The following is a 22087-nucleotide window of genomic DNA, read 5'->3' on the forward strand; positions in this document are numbered from 1 at the left end:
CCTTTTATGATAAAATTTTAGGCTTCTTTTCTTCCTTAAAACAGTGTGAATCGTCTATTAAATATGACAATCAGCTCTATTTTTTAGTCATATGAAAGGCAGAAGTTTATGCTATAGAGATTTTGCGAGAAAGAAGATATTTACATTAAAACATAGTCATTGTCATGCTGAGAGCTTTAGTAAAAATAAATATTACTTTTTGCCATACATACATAATTTTTTTAATAAAATTTTAGTGATAACTTGCAACTATGCACAGAAATATTAAAGAAATTTGGTTGTACATATAACCTAACTTATCACTTAACATTTTTATGGTATTAGTTGAGAATAGCTCTGCAAATATAAGAAACAAATACCATGTGAGTCACTCTGATATTTTGGACTGAGAAATTTAAAACGCAAAGAGTAATCAACAAAAAAAACATTTCTTCTTTTTTATTCCCTATTTTTAGCTTATATGTAAACAAATATATAAAAATAATCGAAGAAAATCTTTAATGTAGATAAAATAATAAGAAGAAAAAAAGATCTCTGAGGCTAAAATTTACAATGTTTTTGTAATTCCCTACAGTATAAATTTTACATTTCAAAACAAAGTTTGAAGTTAAAAAATATTTTTACAAATCAGTTAGCAACAAACAATGCAAAGTACATTAAGTATATATTTTGTCTAAGACTAACATGCATAGCTTTTATTACATGTCAGAAAATCATATGAAAATTCTGAAAGCTATAAAAAATTCTTTAAACTTTTATTGCAAACTTTTCTCTTCCCTAACAAACTTTTCTTAATATTAAAAAAAAAAAAAAAAAAAAAAATTGAAGTTATTGAGTATTTTTTCCCTTAATAATTACATTTTGTGGAATGGCAATAAAGGTTTTCGTTATTACAGAGTTAAGTTTAAGTATTTTACATAGAAATCAGTGCTAACAATTTAACATCTCTTAATTATACTCTTGCTTCTAAATTCCTTCAAATGATCAATTATCTTATATGATTAGATTATTTTCATGCAGAAAATATGATGTTATGTTGCCATGACTGCAATTGAAGAGAATAAATTAAGACTTCATTAACTTAACGATCTGTTTAAAATAAGCATAACAATTTTTATAAAAATTCATACCTCATCACTATTAAATGTCCAATCTAGTTCTGAAATATAGGATTGAATTTTAACTGAGTTTCCCTCAAAAATATATGCAAGTAAAAATTGTATAAATAATAATTTATATATCTCTGTAAATAAATCAGTTTTATTAATAAAAATATTTATTTAATCACCTAGCACTTTAAATGAAAGAAAGTTGAGGTAAACATTTTATTTCTTCTAATAAAAGTAAATAAGTAGAAAAAACATACAGTGAAACAATTTTTAAAAATAAATTGTATCGCATTAATATTTAACATAATCCGTAAAGGAGTAAAAAATTATCTCCCCAGCGACACCCAATTGGAAGTATGGAGTCTGCGCTGTATGTTTTTAAGAAGGAATAAAACTGCTCTTTGAACAACATGAGACATTTATAATCGTTCATCAAATTTCAGATAGATATTACCATTTTATATCTCTATCTTTAGACATTTCACATAGATTTCATTAACCAAATATCAACACTAAACACATAATAAATAAATGTAGATCTCACAACCACATTTTCAAAAACCATCGACCAATTCCTCTTCTTTACCACTTCTAATGAATTCTTCCAAGCATTGACCCAGTGGCAAACCATCTTTAAACACTTTCCCTACATTGAAACCAATGGTGAGAAATCAGGGACTTCATACTCCCACAAAACGTATCCAAAGATACCGGATCAAAAAATGTCTATCACCAACCCTTACTAGCGACACTCTAATTGCTAACAGGAAATTCCCAGACTTGCTACCCCACCTAAAATAATGACTTAGTTTAAAAAAATTAAAATTGATAGTGATCATATCACTACGATACCATTAGGCTCATTTATCAGACTCATATCTATCAGAATCATATATACTCATCCAAAAGTTCCCTTTTCTCAAAACTCCACAACTTGAAGCAATTTGTCCTTAAGACGATTATTTTTTTATGCCATATATTTATAATCCAATCTTCACAAATTTAAGATTTTTTGCCTTATCTCTGTTGACTTACTTTTCAATAAAAACTTATAAGAACTTTAGAAAATAAAAAAAAACTATAAAAACTTTATAAATTTAGAAATTGTAATGGATGTTTCTGTTGCATTTTTACTTACAGTAGGGTGTATTAACTTTTTGAGTGAAGGACCACATGCACAGCAGATTGATCAATAAAAGGGCACATGCCCGAATATTTAGACAGATATGTTGACAAGGGCGCCGGCAGGGGGGTGCACTTACACCCCCTGGCATTTTTTTAAACAATTTAAAAGATACAGAAAAACAATTTCGTTACAAAAAATTTTTATTAAAAATATTTTTATTCAAAAACAAATAATTAAGTAATTATTGATACATAACAATTAAAAAATAGTTTAATCAAACAAGAATTGTAATCTTCTTGCTTGCTGTCCTAATCTGTTTATAACTTTTTTAATTAATTCTGAGTCATCTTTGACTCTTTTCTTATGCACACTAAGCATGCATAAACTACTTAATCTCATGTGAGACATTGTAGACCGATTCCATGCTTTGATGTGTCGCATTGTACTAAAAGTGCGTTCAACAGTGCACATAGTAGCTGGAAGAGTTAGGTCAATTTTGATTGCCTCCGCTACAGCTGGATAAAATGGTGTGGCCTCAATAACTAAATCGACGTATTTGAGGGATTCATAAGAATTTTCTCTATTCCACCACATTTCGTACCACGCTGTAGCTTCAGTGATGAAATTCGGTAAGAGCAGATCTTTATACATAGCATATATATATCTTCTAAAACTCAACAAATATCAACGCAACAAATATCAATCTTAAGCTTGCACAAACACGTTAGTATACGAAATTACTGTTTGTAGTTATTTGTGTTTCAAAGTCAGTAGCTATGCCAGCGCCATCAATACAGTTTCGTGTGGCAAAATTTGCAAGTACAGTAGGGAACCGATTATCCGGAACGATCGGGACCATCGCTATTCCGGATAACTGATTTTTCCGGTTTTCTGAATCACTACAAAAAGCCGTTTTTTTTATTGTTAAACCCAACTAAAAAAAAAAATTATGGAAATAATCTTAAAAAGAGGAAAAAACGATGAAGTAATACACTAATGATTATTACCAAAGTGATGTAAGGTAAACATCCTTCAAAAAAGAAAGAAAAATCCTAAAATCTTATGAGGAAAAAAAATATCTTTCAAAAAAAATGGCGGGAAAATTTCTCGAATTTCGTTCCGGTTTTTTGGTTTTCCGGTTTTCTGATTTCCGGATAACGGGTTCTGTACTGTAGTAGATTTGCAAAGTTAAGCTAAAGAACTAACTTCATCCAATAACAAAAAGTCTGTTACTGAAATAAAATGGTCAATACTATAATAGTTAAGCAATAAAAAGAGTGCTTTTTAATTTAAAGATTTCATGAATTGTTTCATTATGGCAGCAGTAACTGAGAAATACTAATTGTAAATACATAAAATTGTAAATAAAAACACTTTATTTAAAATAACGGATGTGATATTCTACTGTATTTACAAAAATAAAATTAATATATCTGCCTGGAAATAAAGACAGATGTACAGACNGCATGTTTTGTCATTTAAATTCAATTTTAAAACAAAAAAAGTTATTAAATTAAGATTTATTTAATAAATAAAATTAATCTAAAATTAATATTAAAGAAAAAAAGATTAAATTAATATAATAAATAAGGATTATCCGATACACCGTTGTACCAGCTATAAAACGAACTTAAAAGACACCTATTCTTCGATCCGAACCAACACAGCTCAGCGCACGAGTCAGTAGTTTTTGCCTCTGACTCATTCAAGCCATTTGGTGGAAATTGAAGTGCATGCACTTTGAGTATGAATGTTTGACTGGACCCGTGTTTCTTAAGCTTCCTTGCGGCTTTTTGCCCAATTTCGATTAGCCGCCAAGTACGTGCGCGAATTAGTTCTTTATCATAAATTATTTATTAATTTTGAGAAATAGTTGATTTTCTTACATCATTTGTATTTTGCTTACACTAACAATGTCGGTTGACAAAAAGAAGTGTCATCAATACAGTGCCACGTGCTTGAAGTTGGGATTTGTTCAATCATTGTTAAACTTTTAATTACCTATGTGTTTACTTTGTAATAACGTTTTATCGAATGAGGTAATGAAATCATACCGTTAGCAGCAGCATTTGCAAAAAAACTTATCCTGATAAACAAAATATAGATTTGTCATTTTTCCCAAACACATCTTGTTTCACGTTTCTGAAGGCATCTTCGGTCTCAGGGTTACTAGCAACCTCATCACAAGAATGCGACAATGGTTTGATAGCTCCTTATAATATATCAAAATTTATTGCTAAATCTGGGAAAGCTCATACCATCGAAGTAGAGTTGATACTGCCGGTTGTCAAGGAAGTTTTACCCCAGCCAGCCGCATCCAATTTAATAAAAAAAACATCCCACAAGCAACGATTCAGTACGGTGACGAAATGATGAGATGGCAGAAGACGTTCAAATTTCTTTATGCAAATTTTTGATATCCATCGAATTTTTCCTCCAAGTTCAACCTTGCCAGGTAATGTAAGCTCTACTGTAGGCATAGGTTCAGTTTGTAAAGGTAGAAAACATTATTCAAGATATGCTTTTTGCAAGAAGCTTGATTACATAGATATCAAAGGTAAATCTATTGACATATTGACAAAGGTGATATATTGAAACGTGATATATTGACAAAGATTATTTTAAAGAGAAAAACATTTCTGTTGTGAATATTAAGTCCATTGCCACTGATTGGCTCCTGCAATGGTGGGTCAACATCGTGGGTTTATCGCCCTTTTGGAAAGGGTGGGACCAGATATTTTAACTGTTCACTGCGTGATTGACAGACAGCATTTAGTAGGAAAAAATCGCAGTGACCGTTTGCATCTATCATTGCAATATGCCATATCTGCTGTGAACAAAATCCACAGTAATGCTGTCTACCATTGATTATTCAGACGCTTGTGACTATACACCGAGATTCACTGGCTTTCCAAAAGCCTCTGTCTCAATAGGTATTGGAATCTTTTCGACTGTGTGCTTGAGTTCCTCGAAAACAGAAATGTAGCTCTAAGAGACAGATTGCTAGAATTTATGAAAGACTTTGGCTGATTTATCTGTAAAATTTAATGGCAGTTAATTTAAGATTTCAAGGCGACAACGACAAACTCAATTTGATCCTTACAAAATCAGTTATTTCTGCCTTTCTAAAAAAAAACATTTTGTGGAAGGGTATTTTGGTTGGAAAGAGTTCAGCCAAGCAGGCGAAATTCTCTCTGATGACGCATAAGAATATTGTCAAAACCTTGACTCTTTGCACATGAACTTTTTTTACCCCTTTAAAGACATTTTGTTCCCTAGAAGTCCCTCAATGGGTTTATGGGTTTTGAACCCTTTTGTAAAGATTGAAACAGCAGAGGTTTAGATTTACGAGGAATTGGTCGAACTTTTAACAAATGAAACTTTAAAATGGTGATTGTCTCACAGAATTTCTGCTAAAAGGTAACATCAGTAGTCTCTATCCTGGACTGTAGACAATCGTTAATTTTTTTTTTTAATTGTCATCCCTGCCTCCTAATTTGTCGAACATGGATTCAGTGCTGTTACGGATCTTGTCACAAAAAGGAAAAATCGACTCGAAAATGTGCAACGAGGGTATTTGCGTCTTCATCTCACTAAAAGTGCTGAACCGAGCATTAAGGAATTACTGTCTGAACCATTAAGTACAATCATCCCACTAACATATGTAGTTACTTGAATGTTTCGTTGATACTACTTTTTAGAGTAAAAAATTATTTTGGGTGTTTTTTTAATTATCTTAATTAAGAAAAAATTATTATTTTTAAGTATAGGTTTCTTTGTTGTATTTTTTTTCATTAAACTTATTTATTTTGATCATAACAAATAGACTGCGATTACCTGCCATGAGAAAATTATAGAGTTAATTTATTCTTTTTTAAAAAAACCAAACAAATTTAAAGCGTAAAAAAATCGCTTAAAAATTTTGTCTCTTATAATTCAGCACACGTTCCTCCGTCCCCATACTCTAAATAACAAAAGGGGGCGTTGAAATGTTTTTTGCTCCTTAAGGGGGCGGCAACGTTAAAAAGGTTGAGAACCTATGATTTAAATGAACGTACTAAAAAAAATTGCAATTTTAGAAACTATGTGGAAATGCGTTGCAATCACTTTAAAAAAAAACAATCAAAAAGTCATTGACTATATAATTAAATTGACAAACATGAAGAGTGTCAAAAGTGGGAATTGAAATTTTAAATTCACGTATCATAATAATATTGTATTAAAAAGATTGGGATTCTTAAAACTATGCGTACATTTGTAATATGAACCATAAAAAAGATTATTGAAAAACTACATTGGTAAAGAGTGGATGTGTCAACTTAAATGCGCAATTTCAAATTTCCGAATTTTTCAAAAAAGAAAAATTATTATTTTTTATTTTGTTCGGATGCTACAGGGGGCCGCACATCTAAAGTAAGAGAACCACAGGTTTATCACCCCAACTTACAGGATTTTATTTCATTAGTATGTAAAAAGCTTTTTACCACTCGCTATAATCATACAGTTTAGAAAATAATGTATTTTGCACTGAGCACTTTAAATGTATTTAAAGTGCTGAGCACTTTATTTGCTATTGTAGTATTGCAATTTTCATCCAAAACACTACTAGACTGAAAATCGAATATGAGTATTTATTGACAATTATTTAAATAGAATTATTCTTCCTTGTAGTTAGAAAGGTAAAATACAACCAAAATAAAATAGACTAAGCCTTCTCCAACAAAATTGCCATTCAAATAGGTCATCCAAATGTTAATATACTTATAATCAATCTTATTAAAAACAATCTAGTTTATTTACTTATATACATAAACAACAAAGATAAGTATAAACTGCATAAAATAAATCTTGCTTACTTCTTAGTCAGAGTTGCAGTTTGTTTACCCCCGTATTGCTAGAATAAAAGTACATTAGTTTTATCAACTATAAAATGCCTTTATTAAAAAATTTTAAGAAAGCATTCTATACTCATAAAAAGAGTAAACAAATAATTATAAATAACAGAAAGAAAAACCCTTTTTAACAAAGGAGAAATAACTAATACAGTGCCTGCCGTTTATTAAAATCGCTTTCGTTTTATGCTCTTTTGATTTTATTAAGCAGCTGATTTTATTAAGAGGCGATTCAACATTTGAAGAAAAAAAATCAAATATTTACGATATATTCTAAATGCACACACTTTAAAAGCTGAAATAATGACAACATTAATGCTTTATTTTAACTAATTTAATCATTTTAATAAAGTAAAATCCTACATAAGATTAAATTTACAAAATTTTTGCAAAAAACCAATCAATGGTCGCTTGAGTTGCAGTATTTAAAATTAACTTTTCAACATCATTTGAGAGTTTATAGAAGTTTTTATAGTTTTCGATATTTCCTCCTCTTTATTCTAAAGCTTGCTGCAATACATTAAGTACTTTTCTGACTTCCATTGAAGATGGCACTGATGAGTTTATTTCATCTTCTGAGTCTGATTCCTCCATTTCTTGATTGGAAATAACTTTGCAATTTTTGATGTCTGAATGTTTGTCTGATGTTTGAATTTTTGAACAATTTCAGAATCAGATTTTTCTCCTGCAGGTTATCGTTAATAGCTACGTAACGTGAAAAATTCTTGTCCATTTCATTTTCTTCATTGCTGAGCATTTCTTCAAAACAGTTATCAGCACTATCGCCAGTGCTTAATCCACACTTTTTAAAGCAATTTGATATTGTTTGGGTTGAAACAATGTCCCATGAGTTACAAATCAAATGCATTGATTCCAAAATAGTAAGGGATTTCGATAGTTTGTTTGCAGTTAAGAGTTCCGAAGAGCTGTCACAGTCTATGTCACTAATGATTTTTTGAACAACCATTTTTCTGTAATGAAACTTGAATGATCTTACGATTCCCTGATCAAGGGGTTGAATAATAGCTGTAGTGTTGGGTGGCAAAAACACTAATTTAATGTTTTTCAAACGCAAGACCTCATCAGCAGAATGCGCAGAACAATTATCTAAAAGTAAGACGACCTTTTCATTTTTTGGCTCCTTGTCCCATTTGAGAAGAAATTTTTTTAAAGATGCTGGATGTCATCCATGTGTTATAGCTGTTGGCATAACTGGTGGGCAGGTGTTTTACTCCTTTAAAACATCGAGGTTTTAAACTCTTTCCTATCACTAAAGGTTTTTTTTCACAGTTCCTGTCATGTTGCATGTAAGCAGCACGGTTAGTCTTTCCTTTATTTTTTTACATCCACCAGTCGATTCATTTTTAAACAGCAGTGGGTGTTCAGGAAGTGCTCGGAAAAATAATCCTGTTTCATCTCTGTTGACAATTTGCTCTGGTTTATATTCTTTGATGAGTGTTGGCCACAAGTCATTTACCCAATCGGCGGCAGGGCTAAAATCAACAGCTTGCTTTTCACCATGCAATTTACAATAGACAATGTTGTTGCGGTCTTTCCATCGGGTTAGTCACCCATCTGTAGCTTTAAAATCAGAATAACCAAATAAGTTAGCAAAGTTCAGCGCTTTGTGAAATAAAATTCCACGGGAAATTGGAATTCTTCGTTCGCGTGCATTTTTGAACCATTCTAACAGAGCCATTTCAATTTCCTCCGACTTTCCCTCACGTTTACGCTTTCTTGACAGATTTCCATTCTTTTTAATTTCCTCGGAAATATTTATCCTTTGTTTCAGAATGAAAAAAGCAGTTTGGGAAATCCCTAATTTAATTGAAGCTTCATGTTGACTACATTTAGGAAGCTTATCATAGTTTTGCAACACTTCGAATTCATCTTTAACACTCAAATCCTTCCTTTTCGGCATGCTGATAAAATTTAATATCAAACAAACTTAATGATATGGGCTCTAACTATAATTTACTCAAACGGCTTAAATAATATGGAACATGAGCACAGACAGTTTTCGGAAATCTATTCATGTTCTCTGTTAAGATGGATAACAAAAGAAACTTCTCTCCCTTCTATGGTTCATTCAAAAAAAGTAAGATAAGAATTCGACCCCTTGTTGAGTGAGATAGGTTTCTCCAAACTTCATTCAAGTCAAGGAATAGACATCGATAAATTGATTTCTATGAACTCGCTGCTTACCACCCACATTTTCCCTTAACTCTGACACTATGTATATCGCAGGAAAGTACTAACCACACCTGTTTCACAGGTTTGTGAGTAACTGTTGCTTCTTCTAAAAAAATCTTTAAGCTTCGAAAAAATAAAATTTTATAAATAAGAACAAAAAAAGCTGAAATATTACACTTTTGATTTATTATGTAGTCAAAATTTTTATTTTAAAAAGCGGCGGCATTTATTAAAAGATGTTTCTAACTTGTATTAATATTATAACGATTCGGTTCTTGACAATTTTATAAAGCGGCTGATTTTATTATCCGGTGATTTTATTAGCGGCGGGCACTGTACCCTTAATACTTTTTTACAAAACATCTGCATGTTAGGTAAAATTATTGTCTTTAATCATTTTGTTTCAGCACAGATTATAAATAAAAATATTTGACCACAGTGTATTGAAAATTAAAATGCAAAAGTTACCTACCAATAATATTTTAAATGCATGTGTTTTAAACTCAATAAATGCGTGTAGAATGCTTGAACTCTGAGAATAATTTTGAAACAAATGAAAAAAGAACAGTTGAACAATTTTGAAATTAAATGATACTTCAAACAAATATTTTACAAATAATTATCTCAAATTGAATAATAATTGAAAAGGGTGTAGAAATAAGTAACTATCATTGATCTATATGATATATTAGTCTTAGAACTACATTTAATCAGGAAGCAAACAAACAAAGAAAAAGTTATATTTAATAAAAACACTAATTACAGTTAGTAAATTAAAATGACAGTGAATATTAGTTTCAAAATTCAATACATTACAAAACAAAGAATTAAATATTAACATATTGTAAGAAGTTATTTCAAAAAAAAAGGGGGGGGAAGAGAAGGAAAAAAGATATTTAATAAATAAAATTTCAAAACAATTTTATAAAAAGGAATCAGTTAACTATAAAATATATACAATGATGAGAATAAGAGCAACCAATAATTGAATTTTTTAAGTTTTATCAAATTAGAAGTGATACTTTTTAACACAAAAAAGGAAAGATGAATCAAAAAAGGAAAAGATGAAATGAGCAAGATAAATGTAGAATTTGTAGTGAAATTTTTAAGAAGAGCTGAATTAGAAGGATTATTATTTAGAAGGATTTTTAGAATTAGAAATTACAGGGAAATTATTCATGTAGAGCTGATGTTTTTTAGGGGGATTCTTAGTATTGTATAAGATAGTAGTGAATTACTTAAACAAGGTTCCCACTGCTTGGAAAATTTTCTAAATTACAGTGGAAAGTCACGTATCCGGAATTGGCGGAACTTCCCGAAGTCCGTATATTTGATTTTTCCGTATAATTGACCTCCAAGGTAAACAAAGCTTAAAATGATCTGAATCTAAGAAGCAGAAAATAAATAAACATTATTTTTCGGGCAATAATGTTTTAGCATTAGAATGATATCTAATCAATCATAAACAAAATATTAGAAAAAAAAATAATTATTGCTATTTTAAAAATAAATATAGAAAACGAAAAAAATTACNTCTGACTTCCATTGAAGATGGCACTGATGAGTTTATTTCATCTTCTGAGTCTGATTCCTCCATTTCTTGATTGGAAATAACTTTGCAATTTTTGATGTCTGTGACAATTTCAGAATCAGATTTTTCTCCTGCAGGTTATCGCAGGTTTGCAGGTTATCGTTAATAGCTACGTAACATGAAAAATTCTTGTCCATTTCATTTTCTTCATTGCTGAGCATTTCTTCGAAACAGTTATCAGCTCCATCGCCAGTGCTTAATCCACACTTTTTAAAGCAATTTGATATTGTTTGGGTTGAAACAATGTCCCATGAGTTACAAATCAAATGCATTGATTCCAAAATAGTAAGGGATTTCGATAGTTTGCTTGCAGTTAAGAGTTCCGAAGAGCTGTCACAGTCTATGTCACTAATGATATTTTGAACAACCATTTTTCTGTAATGAAACTTGAATGATCTTATGATTCCCTGATCAAGGGGTTGAATAATAGCTGTAGTGTTGGGTGGCAAAAACACTAATTTAATGTTTTTCAAACGCAAGACCTCATCAGCAGGATGCACAGAACAATTGTCTAAAAGTAAGACGACCTTTTCATTTTTTGGCTCCTTGTCCCATTCGAGAAGAAATTTTGTGAAGATGCTGGATGTCATCCATGCGTTATAGCTGTTGGCATAACTGGTGGGCAGGTGTTTTACTCTTTTAAAACATCAAGGTTTTAAACTCTTTTCTATCACTAAAGGTTTTTTTTCACAGTTCCTGTCATGTTGCATGTTAGCAGCACGGTTAGTCTTTCCTTTATTTTTTTACATCCACCAGTCAATTCATTTTTAAACAGCAGTGGATGTTCAGGAAGTGCTCGGAAAAATAATCCTGTTTCATCTCTGTTGAAAATTTGCTCTGGTTTATAGTCTTTGATGAGTGTTGGCCACAAGTCATTTACCCAATCGGCGGCAGAGCTAAAATCAACAGCTTGCTTTTCACCATGCAATTTATAATAGACAATGTTGTTGCGGTCTTTCCATCGGGTTAGCCACCCATTTGTAGCTTTAAAATCAGAATCACCAAATAAGTTAGCAAAGTCCTGTGCTTTGTGAAATAAAATTCCACTCGAAATTGGAATTCTTCATTCGCGTGCATTTTTGAACCATTCTAACAGAGCCATTTCAATTTCCTACGATTTTCCATTACGTTTATGCTTTCTTGACAGATTTCCATTCTTTTTAATTTCCTCGGAAATATTTATCCTTTGTTTCAGAATGAAAAGAGCAGTTTGGGAAATCCCTAATTTAATTGAAGCTTCATGTTGACTACATTTAGGAAGCTTATCATAGTTTTGCAACACTTCGAATTTATCTTTAACACTCAAATCCTTCCTTTTCGGCATGCTGATACAACAGTTTCGGCATGCTGATAAAAATATCAAACAAACTTAAAAATGATATGGGCTCTAACTATAATTTACTCAAACGGCTTAAATAATATGGAACATGTGCACAGACAGTTTTTGGAAATCTATTCATGTTCTCTGTTAAGATAGATAACAAAAGAAACTTCTCTCCCTTCTATGGTTCATTCAATAAAAAGTAAGATAAGAATTCGACCCCCTGTTGAGTGAGATAGGTTTCTCCAAACTTCATTCAAGTCAAGGAATTAACATTGATAAATTGATTTCTATGAACTCGCCGCTTACCACCCACATTTTTCCTTAACTCTTACACTATGTATATCGCAGGAAAGTGCTAACCACACCTGTTTCACAGGTTTGTGAGTAACTGTTGCTTCTTCTAAAAAAATCTTTAAACTTCGAAAAAATAAAATTTTATAAATAAGAACAAAAAAAGCTGAAATATTGCACCTTTGATTTATTATGTAGTCAAAATTTTGATTTTAAAAAGCGACGGCATTGATTTTATTAAAAGATGTTTCTAACTTGCATTAATATTATAATGATTCGGTTCTTGCCGATTTGATTTTATAAAGAGGCTGATTTTATTATCCGGTGATTTTATTAGCAGCGGGCATTGTACCCTTAATACTTTTTTACAAAAAATCTGCATGTTAAGTAAAATTATTGTCTTTAATCATTTTGTTTTAGCACAGATTATAAATAAAAATATTTGACCACAGTGTATTGAAAATTAAAATGCAAAAGTTACGGACCAATAATATTTTAAATGCATGCGTTTTAAACTCAATAAATGCATGTAGAATGCTTGAACTCTGAGAATAATTTTGAAACAAATGAAAAAAGAACAGTTGAACAATTTTGAAATTAAATGATACTTCAAACAAATATTTTACAAATAATTATCTCAAATTGAATAATAATTGAAAAAGGTATAGAAATAAGTAACTATCATTGATCTATATGATATATTAGTCTTAGAACTACATTTAATCAGGAAGCAAACAAGCAAAGAAAAAGTTATATTTAATAAAAACACTAATTGCAGTTAGTAAATTAAAAAGTCCCAAAATTCAATACATTACGAAACTAAGAATTAAATATTAACATATTGTAAGAAGTTATTTCAAAAAAAAGGGAGGGAAAGAGAAGGAAAAAAGATATTTAATAAATAAAATTTCAAAACAATTTTATAAAAAGGAATCAGTTAACTATAAAATATATACAATGATGAGAATAAGAGCAACCAATAATTGAATTTTTTAAGTTTTATCAAATTAGAAGTGATACTTTTTAACACAAAAAAGGAAAGATGAATCAAAAAAGGAAAAGATGAAATGAGCAAGATAAATGTAGAATTTGTAGTGAAATTTTTAAGAAGAGCTGAATTAGAAGGATTATTATTTAGAAGGATTTTTAGAATTAGAATTTACAGGGAAATTATTTATGTAGAGCTGATGTTTTTTAGGGGGATTCTTAGTCCTGTATAAGATAGTAGTGAATTACTTAAACAAGGTTCCCACTGCCTGGAAATTTTTTTAAATTAGTAGTAAAAATGAGATATATCTAGATATTTTATGCTAGAAGTGCACAACCTGCAGCCTGTCAACTACTGAAGTGCGGTTCACCTGCGCTTCTAAACACAGTAAAAATAAACAAAAATTTTAAAAAACGGAAAAAAATTTTTAATTGCACTTTTGAGTCATGCCGTTTTGACACGCTTAATTTTTACAGATTCTATCAGAGCGTGCTTTCTAGAAACCGATTTTATTGTAAATCTGAATGATTTTATAAACATTTATTTCTGCTTTTCAACGTGATTTCAAAAATCATGAATTTTTGTTACACTATTATTACGACACATGGGTTTCAGATCGCCCATTGAAATAATCACTTTTTGTTGCACTTTATTTGTGCCGATTTCATCATAAATCTAAGTGATTTTTTATGGGTTTTTTTGCAATTATTTCTTTCTTTTTTTCAACCATTTTTTGGCAGCATTTCCCCCTATGCATTTCCTCGTAGTAAAAAAAAACGATAATTTTATATAAGCACGCGACTTTTAAATCGAGCATTTGACATGCTTTATTCGTGCTGGGTTCAGCATAAGTGATTTTGTTTTTCAATTGTTGCACTACTTTTTCAATTATTGCTATACTTTGGCCAAATACTATTTGAGGCCAAATAGCAGCATTTTTTAGCAACATAGCAACACTGAAACCAAAATAATTAAAATTTATCTTAATTCTTGAAAGAAACTTTTAAAGCTGAATATCTCAGTTTTCTAATTACCATATATTCAAGAAAAAGTTAAGAAATAAGAATTAAGTCGAACAGAAATGATCTTAAAAATTGACGCAGAATAATAAAAACGTCTATAAAAAGAGATTTTTTTTTTAAAAAATCAAACGAAAAAGCTAGAGAGAAACAAAAACAAGAAACATTTTTTATTTTTTTAAATGAAAATCTAATGATGAAAATCTCAATTTAACTTTTTCACATTGCCATATTTTTTAAAAGAAAAAAAATTGCTATAAAATAAAGTTTGCTAGAAATATTAATTAAAAAAATGCTTCATCATTATTAAAATGCCTATAAAAACAAAAGTTAATTAAGAAAAACAAAAGAAAAACGAACAAAAAATTATTCTTAGTTCCTAAAACAAAACTTGACACTGAAAATCACAGTTTACCATGTTACCGGTTATCTATATTACCGTACAGGGAAAAAGTGACAATAAATTAATAGTATGATAAATTAATAGTAAGCAGCATTTTAATGTTCCATTAAAATGCTGCTTTATAAAAGAAACAGCAAAAATGAAAATAAAATACTTCTCAGTTCTTAGAGCTAAAAGTACGGAAAAAATGACGAAATTGACTTGTCTGAATACACATGTTTTTTTAAAAAAAAGTAGAAATACAAAAACTTGTGGTTCAGTATAAAGTAATCTAGTTTCAATTCTTCAAAGTTCGTTTTTCCATTTGTCTTCCAGAATGTAAATTTGCCAGTCAAGTTCCAAAACATGGATTTTAAAATTTGACAAATTTGTGGATTAACTATTCCTTATAATAAACAATACTATAATATAGTTAAAAATACGACTCATAAATAGTTAAAAATACAACTCATAGTTAAACATACGACTCATAAAAATACGAAAATAATAAATTACTAAATAAAAAAATCTAATAATCAATAAAAAGAAATAATAAAATACAATACCAAATAAATATTGAATTTCACTTTGAACTAAAACAGTTTCGTTCTTATTTTAGGCTTTTGTTTAAACCTTATAAATTTTCTTCAAGTAAAATATTCAATTTGAATTTATATTACTGAATATGTATTAAATTTCTTCCTACTTTTATTGTGTGAGCATTGTAGTTTTTTTATTTTTTTCATTAGAATTTATTTTAAAATGAACTTTTGTATTACGTAATAAAAAAAAACATTTATTTTCTCCAACGTTTATTTATTCATTTATTTTGATGAATCTATTTTTAATGTGATAAAAGTGGAATTATTTTTTAAAAAAATTATTAGTTTTCTCATTTTTTTAATGAATTCTAATATTTAAACGGCTTTAATTTTTTACAAATGTATTGCTAAGTTTATTGACAAAAAGAACACTATGTTTAAATAAATATGATAAAAGAACACTAATGTTTAAATAAATATTACTATATTTGCCATCAACATGTCTAAACACATATGTGGTCCTTTGTTAGTCAACCTGCTGTGCAAGTGGCCCTTTACTCCAAAAGGTTATGCATCCCTATTTCAAGCTATCACAATAAATATTTAATTTAAAAGAAATATATATGGATGCAAAAGATAACTCTGGAATAATTTCATTATTAACAAGTGAAAGATAAATTTAAAAATTTTTCAGTAGTCTTGAATAATCACAACTACCACTCATTTACTTTTTTTTTTTTTGAGATCATGGGAACCCTGTTAAACGTGGGGGAAAGATTAATTTATAGGGAAAAATGATAAATAAAAGAAATTGCTATGGGTAAAGATTTTTGTTCAAGTGGTAAAATGAATAAGGGAAACTTAAGGAATATGAGATAAAAAATGGAAGAATTACCTATTAAAGGAAAGTGATAAAAGCTTGTTATTTTAGATAGATTATTTATTTATAATGTTATTGAGAATTTAATATACACATTGATGACAATATTTTTTTAAGATAAGAAACATGCGGTTTAATGTATTTATTAAGAAAATTCAATGTAATGTTTAATTAGTGCTTATTTGAAATATTTTAAGCTTACAAACAGCATATGTTTAAAAAACAAGTCTATTTATACACAAGGTCTCCTGTAATTACTCCTGTAATATGTAATCTCCTGTAATATGAATTTTTTGAATACTTGACAAAAATCTTAATTTATTATTCAAAGAGGAAAAAGAAACACTTCATTAACATTTATCAAATAATTGAGGGAAAAAGATAATTTAATTACCAAGGAAAATTAAGAAAAGTCTTTATTAATAACACCTTCAAGTTTCGTCAAACAATCAAATAAATTTAGAAGTTTTTAATCTCTGCATCTTCAATGATTCATTAGATTACAATAGTGTTTAGTTTTCTTTTACTTTTACATAAGTTTGCAACTTATGTTTGTTGCTATTAATTATTTACAAGGGTTCTATGAATAAATATTAAGCACAGTAATAACAGAATAATCTGTATAGCTACAAATGCCTCTGTACGACAAATAAATTCTTAAGACATTGTAAAGTAGGGTTTTTTTTTAAATATCACTATAATTTAATCTACTTAATTTACATTTTTGAGAAAAATTATTTTTTTAAAAAAACTTAAGACCTTTTTGCATTTTTAATATTTTAAGTATGAAACACAATCAAGAAGTGCTAGTTTGTAATTTCTCTAATGATTCTGAAAATGATGAAACATGATTCCTCCTCCTCNTTAATCTCTGCATCTTCAATGATTCATCAGATTACAATAGTGTTTAGTTTTCTTTTACTTTTACATAAGTTTGCAACTTATGTTTGTTGCTATTAATTATTTACAAGGGTTCTATGAATAAATAGTAAGCACATTAATAACAGAACAATCTGTATAGCTACAAATGCCTCTGTACAACAAATAAATTCTTAAGACATTGTAAAGTAGGGTTTTTTTTTTAAATATCACTATAATTTAATCTACTTAATTTACATTTTTGAGAAAAAATTATTTTTTTAAAAAAACTTAAGACCTTTTTGCATTCTTAATATTTTAAGTATGAAACACAATCAAGAAGTGCTAGTTTGTAATTTCTCTAATGATTCTGAAAATGATGAAACATGATTCCACCTCCTCCTCCACGTCAATTAGCAGCTATTTTTAAACCAGCAATTTTTCTACAGAATGTCATGCAAGAATAATAAATGATATATCCTTTGTAATATAGGGTGGAAATATTTTAACGGAATACTAAAAAAACACTTACTTAAAGGACTGATCAGTCTCCTTCAATACACATTTGAAGACTTCAAATAATATGCCTCAAATTTTACAACTCAAAATCTACTATTTCTTCAAAATCATAGAATTCTGCTAGCTCTAATTGTCCATAAGCCTTAGAACACAAAACATGGAAAGAAGGCATTAAGTATCCAAATATTAAAATCCTGAAAATTCAAAAGATTTCAAATTCCATTAAGGTACAGTATTATTTGCTAACAAACATCTCTTAACTAATAATGAAAATTAATACTTAATAAATGTTGTAATGATCCCATAAATTACTCAATTAGAATACGCTTGTCCAACATGGGAAAAACTGTATACAGCTTTAGAATTGCATTTTATTCCGGAAACAATATAGTATGTGTTTAGTGGCCTAGTGCCTTCAACGAAGAAAAAAGGTGAACAAGGAAGAACTTTGTTGAACTTTTACTGCTCAAGTCACTATACTTTTTTTCAGAGAATAAAACCAATTCTTTCAGACTCGCACAGATTAAAAAATAGTAATTATACCCCTCAATGAAAAGGAAATCTGCCGGTTCAAACTCAAAAAGCATATTTTGAAGGTAAGTGCAAAATTTGCGGTTGTAAAAAATGCACATAAATGCTTATAAAAGGAGACATTTTTAGGGAATCAGAAGAAATATAAAATGCTAGACCAGTTAAATAGCATTAACATCATTGGTGAGGCATATGTCTCCTTAATAATTTAAAAATCATTTAAAGTACCAAACACACCCTCCAAATTATTGAAAACATTCAAAATTTACATAAGTTATCACCAATTTAAATTCAACTAAATTAAAAGAAGAAATTTAGTAGAAAATAGTAGTTGAAAAGTAGAATTCCCTACATTAAATAAAATTATCATTTGCAAATATTTAGCATTTGAAACATTTTTTTTTTTTTTAACATAAGAAGTTTGGAAAGCTATTGCATCTGTGTCCATTAATTTCGCCCCACCTCCCAAGAAAATAAACATCTGCAACATTACAAACAATGACACTTAACAGAACATCAGAAATTAAAACTTCTCAGTGATCAAATGGTTCAACTATCAGATCCAAGTAACAACTCAAATAGTTCCTATCTCAACCATATTTTCCTCTAAATGTTGTATTTATAATTTAAACAGTACTTAACTATGGAAGAATGGTACAAATTAAATTCTTAAGGAAAATATTGAAACGAAGTTGAACAAAACCATATAAAATCTATAACTTATACTTCAAATATTTGATAGCTCTTTGTAGAATATTATAATTACCATGCATCATCAAGGGAATCAGAGCCAAAGCTATTTCCCGTATAACATTTCAATCAAATCAAACTAGTAGTTTCTAAAAACTAAAAGTTATTTTAAATTAATGCTTCAACAAAAACACTGTGCAGAATAATTTTTAAATGCTAATAACAATAATTTCAAAAATATAATATTTGAGAAATAGTTTTTGTAAAAGTCAAATCTATGGTGCAAATCATCAAATTGCCAATTCTAAACTATTTATGAAATCATACTATTTCATAATTCAGGATTAGCAACCAGACAACTGGACTAGACTATTATTGCTAATATTAAAAATGAAAAAAAAAATGCTTATTAATAGGTAATAAACATTTCTTCATAATTTATAATTAAAATTTTCGTTTAACTCATCTCTAATTTATATAAACTAATTTTGGAAAACAGATTTAATAATTAATAAGTTTTATTGGGATCAAAAGCAATATTTACAATATCAATAAAAAAATTGCATCTTTACCATCAACCTGTGTTAGCTTTACCTGTGTTGGCCATAAGAAATAAAACAATTACTTTAGATTTTTAGAAATCAGTCTATAAAAAATCCAACAAAATAAATATATATGTTAACTTTTGTCTAGCATAAACAATGTTCGTATAGAAAGAAGTCAGTAAAAAAAGAAAATATAGCTTAAAATAACACTAGTAATGTTAGAGGACAATTGTAAATTAATATAAAGAAACAACAGTAATGAAAAAAACTTCATTTGTGAAAAAAAAAAATTCAACTCAAGAACAAAATTCTATTCTTGATATTATAAATTATTAATATGAGAAACCTCCAATTTAAAACTCATCTGCGTCACTGATGAAAATAATTTTTCAAACTTTGCAATATGTTAACGAAAAGGTTCTATTTATTCTAAATAAATCTCTGATATCCAGTTTAGAAAAAAATTGTATTAAGAAACATGAAATCTTAAAAGTTATCAATTTTTTGATAAAATACTTTTGACTAAAATATAAAGAAAATTTTTATATGCCATTTAATATTGACATTTTTATGAGTAAAATAGTTTTTAAAGATATTATAATTCTTTTATTGGTAATTTTATGTCAACTAGCTCAAGATATTTTATCAAATATTTTTTTTTCACTCCTATGTCTCAAAATTTCATTAATGATAATGAAAGTTTGATATAAATTTTCAGAAATTACCTAAAAGACTGCTAAAAATTGTCAGAGCCCTTTTAATCTTCTCTTTCTGCGGGGTCCCAAGTTCACCAATATATTTTTATCCACATTATTAAAATAAAAACTATGCATTGCCAATTATCAAAAAAAATTTCTTAATATAACTGGTGCGGGGCCCTTTAGAGGCCTGGTAATTCATGGGTTCAGACGGCTTTGGGGATTAGTCAAAATTTTGTGAAAAAATTGTTACAAAAGTAATTTGTGTTTTCGAACACTAATAAAATTAAGCAAAGACTGATTATTGTGCCAATTTATAGTTCTTTTATGTAGATAAAANTTAATTATGTAGTTTTAAGCTAGAATTTCTTTAAAATGTCATAAACTTCAAAATGAAGCCTAACAATCGATTAAAATTACACAAAAAAGTCATCTTAGTTCAGAAATATTCCAAAATTTTAACTTTAGAGTTCCATGTTTTCAACCAGAAATTATATTTTTTTTTTTTTAAATAAGAAAATTTAAAAATTTTACTGACAGTTTATTTGTTTATATCGATGAGAGTACAGATAAAGTTTCAGATAAAATAATAATAGTTTTTTGCTACCTATTTCTGTTCAGTACTGGATGCAGTTTTTTCATTTTTTTTTTCCTTTTCCTTTTTTTTTTTTTTTTTTTTTCATTTNTTTTTCTTTTTTTTTTTTTTTTTTAGATTGTGAAAAAATTACAAGCACCGGATTGGTGAAAAATATTTATCCGCAAAGAACTCCCCAGTCAAGTTCCAGTTTGTTTGCAATTTTTTTCACAAGCGGCAAAAGTCCATTTAGTGTGAACGGCACTTTTACTTGCAGTCTTGAAGCTCCTTTTAGGGCCGTTCTCGCTGCACGTAATTGACAATTTCCATACGATATCGTGGGGGAAGAAGAACCTGCTGCTCATATATGTTTCACCAATAAGGTTCTCATTCAGAAGCATTCGCACTGCATGTGGTTGAACTGGATGCGAGTGTAAATGTTTTGTAACTACATGAGTAAGATGAAATGGGAGCGCATCACGAATTGCATTGACATGCGATCGCGTATCGCATGTGTTGAAGAGAATGCTCCTTCGAAAGGGATCTGAATTGAAGGACCATTCTCACTAAATGCGATTCACGCAAACTTGAATTGCCGTTCAGAGAAATTCTAAACCTGATTACTGAGTTTTTCCGAGGAAGAATATATTTCGACTATCAAATTTTGATTCTACTTTGATAATGATCGAGGGTGATGATAATCGAATGGCATGCATGTGGTGAGAAAAGCCTTTCACTGCATGCAATTCGCGATTGACGATCGAAATGGGCTACAGTTGGCGTAGAGCAGAACTATCTACTTATGGCAATACTACACATGCTTTGCCATTAGCGTGTGTAGAGTCATAAAAGAAGGAATTACGCTAGTTTGTCTTGATTTTCAAATAAATTAAAATCTTTTAAGTTAATAAACTATATGGAACTGAAAACTACAATAAACATAGTTCTAAAAGAGAGCGTCATGGAAATTTTAAAAAATATTTTGAACAATTAAATATGAAAAATAGTATTGAGAAATGGAAAAATTTCGTAGTACATTCCTATACAACTGAAAAGAGGAGAAGAGGGAAGGGCTAAAGGCATGGAATCAGTCTTCTCCCCAGATGGCATATTCGAGCGTTGCGATTGTCTATAGTGATCACACACATTTGTGATTCATGCGAATGTGAAGTCTCCTGTGTTGTTTCTAAATATTTCTACGTGCGTATAGGATGCAGTGTAAATCATGTTTTGTTTCAACTAAGAACTTTGAACTGTTAGAAATATTTTTTGTGTAATGCAAATTAATTGTTATATCAATTGTTCTTCGGAAGTTATATGTCATAAAGTAGATCA

The 22087-nt window shown here is 29.2% G+C and overlaps 1 long non-coding RNA gene across 3 annotated transcripts in view; it reads right to left on the bottom strand.

Moving 5' to 3' along the window:
* LOC139426970 (uncharacterized) overlaps nt 1–20745 on the bottom strand; it is a 31061-nt gene extending 10316 nt beyond the window's left edge. The window contains exons 1-3 of one of the 3 annotated variants that reach the window (XR_011638117.1): nt 20206–20745; nt 17728–17804; nt 7092–7129 (exon numbers count right to left, since the gene is read on the bottom strand). This is a non-coding gene — a long non-coding RNA (uncharacterized lncRNA). Of the gene's footprint in view, nt 1–7091; nt 7130–17727; nt 17909–20205 lie in introns of all 3 variants that reach the window. The other 2 variants (XR_011638118.1, XR_011638119.1) reach the window with 2 other exon arrangements.
* Between the last annotated feature and the right edge of the window lie 1342 nt (nt 20746–22087).

This window comes from Parasteatoda tepidariorum, chromosome X1 (assembly GCF_043381705.1).
Source record: "Parasteatoda tepidariorum isolate YZ-2023 chromosome X1, CAS_Ptep_4.0, whole genome shotgun sequence".
Classification (NCBI taxonomy): domain Eukaryota; kingdom Metazoa; phylum Arthropoda; class Arachnida; order Araneae; family Theridiidae; genus Parasteatoda; species Parasteatoda tepidariorum.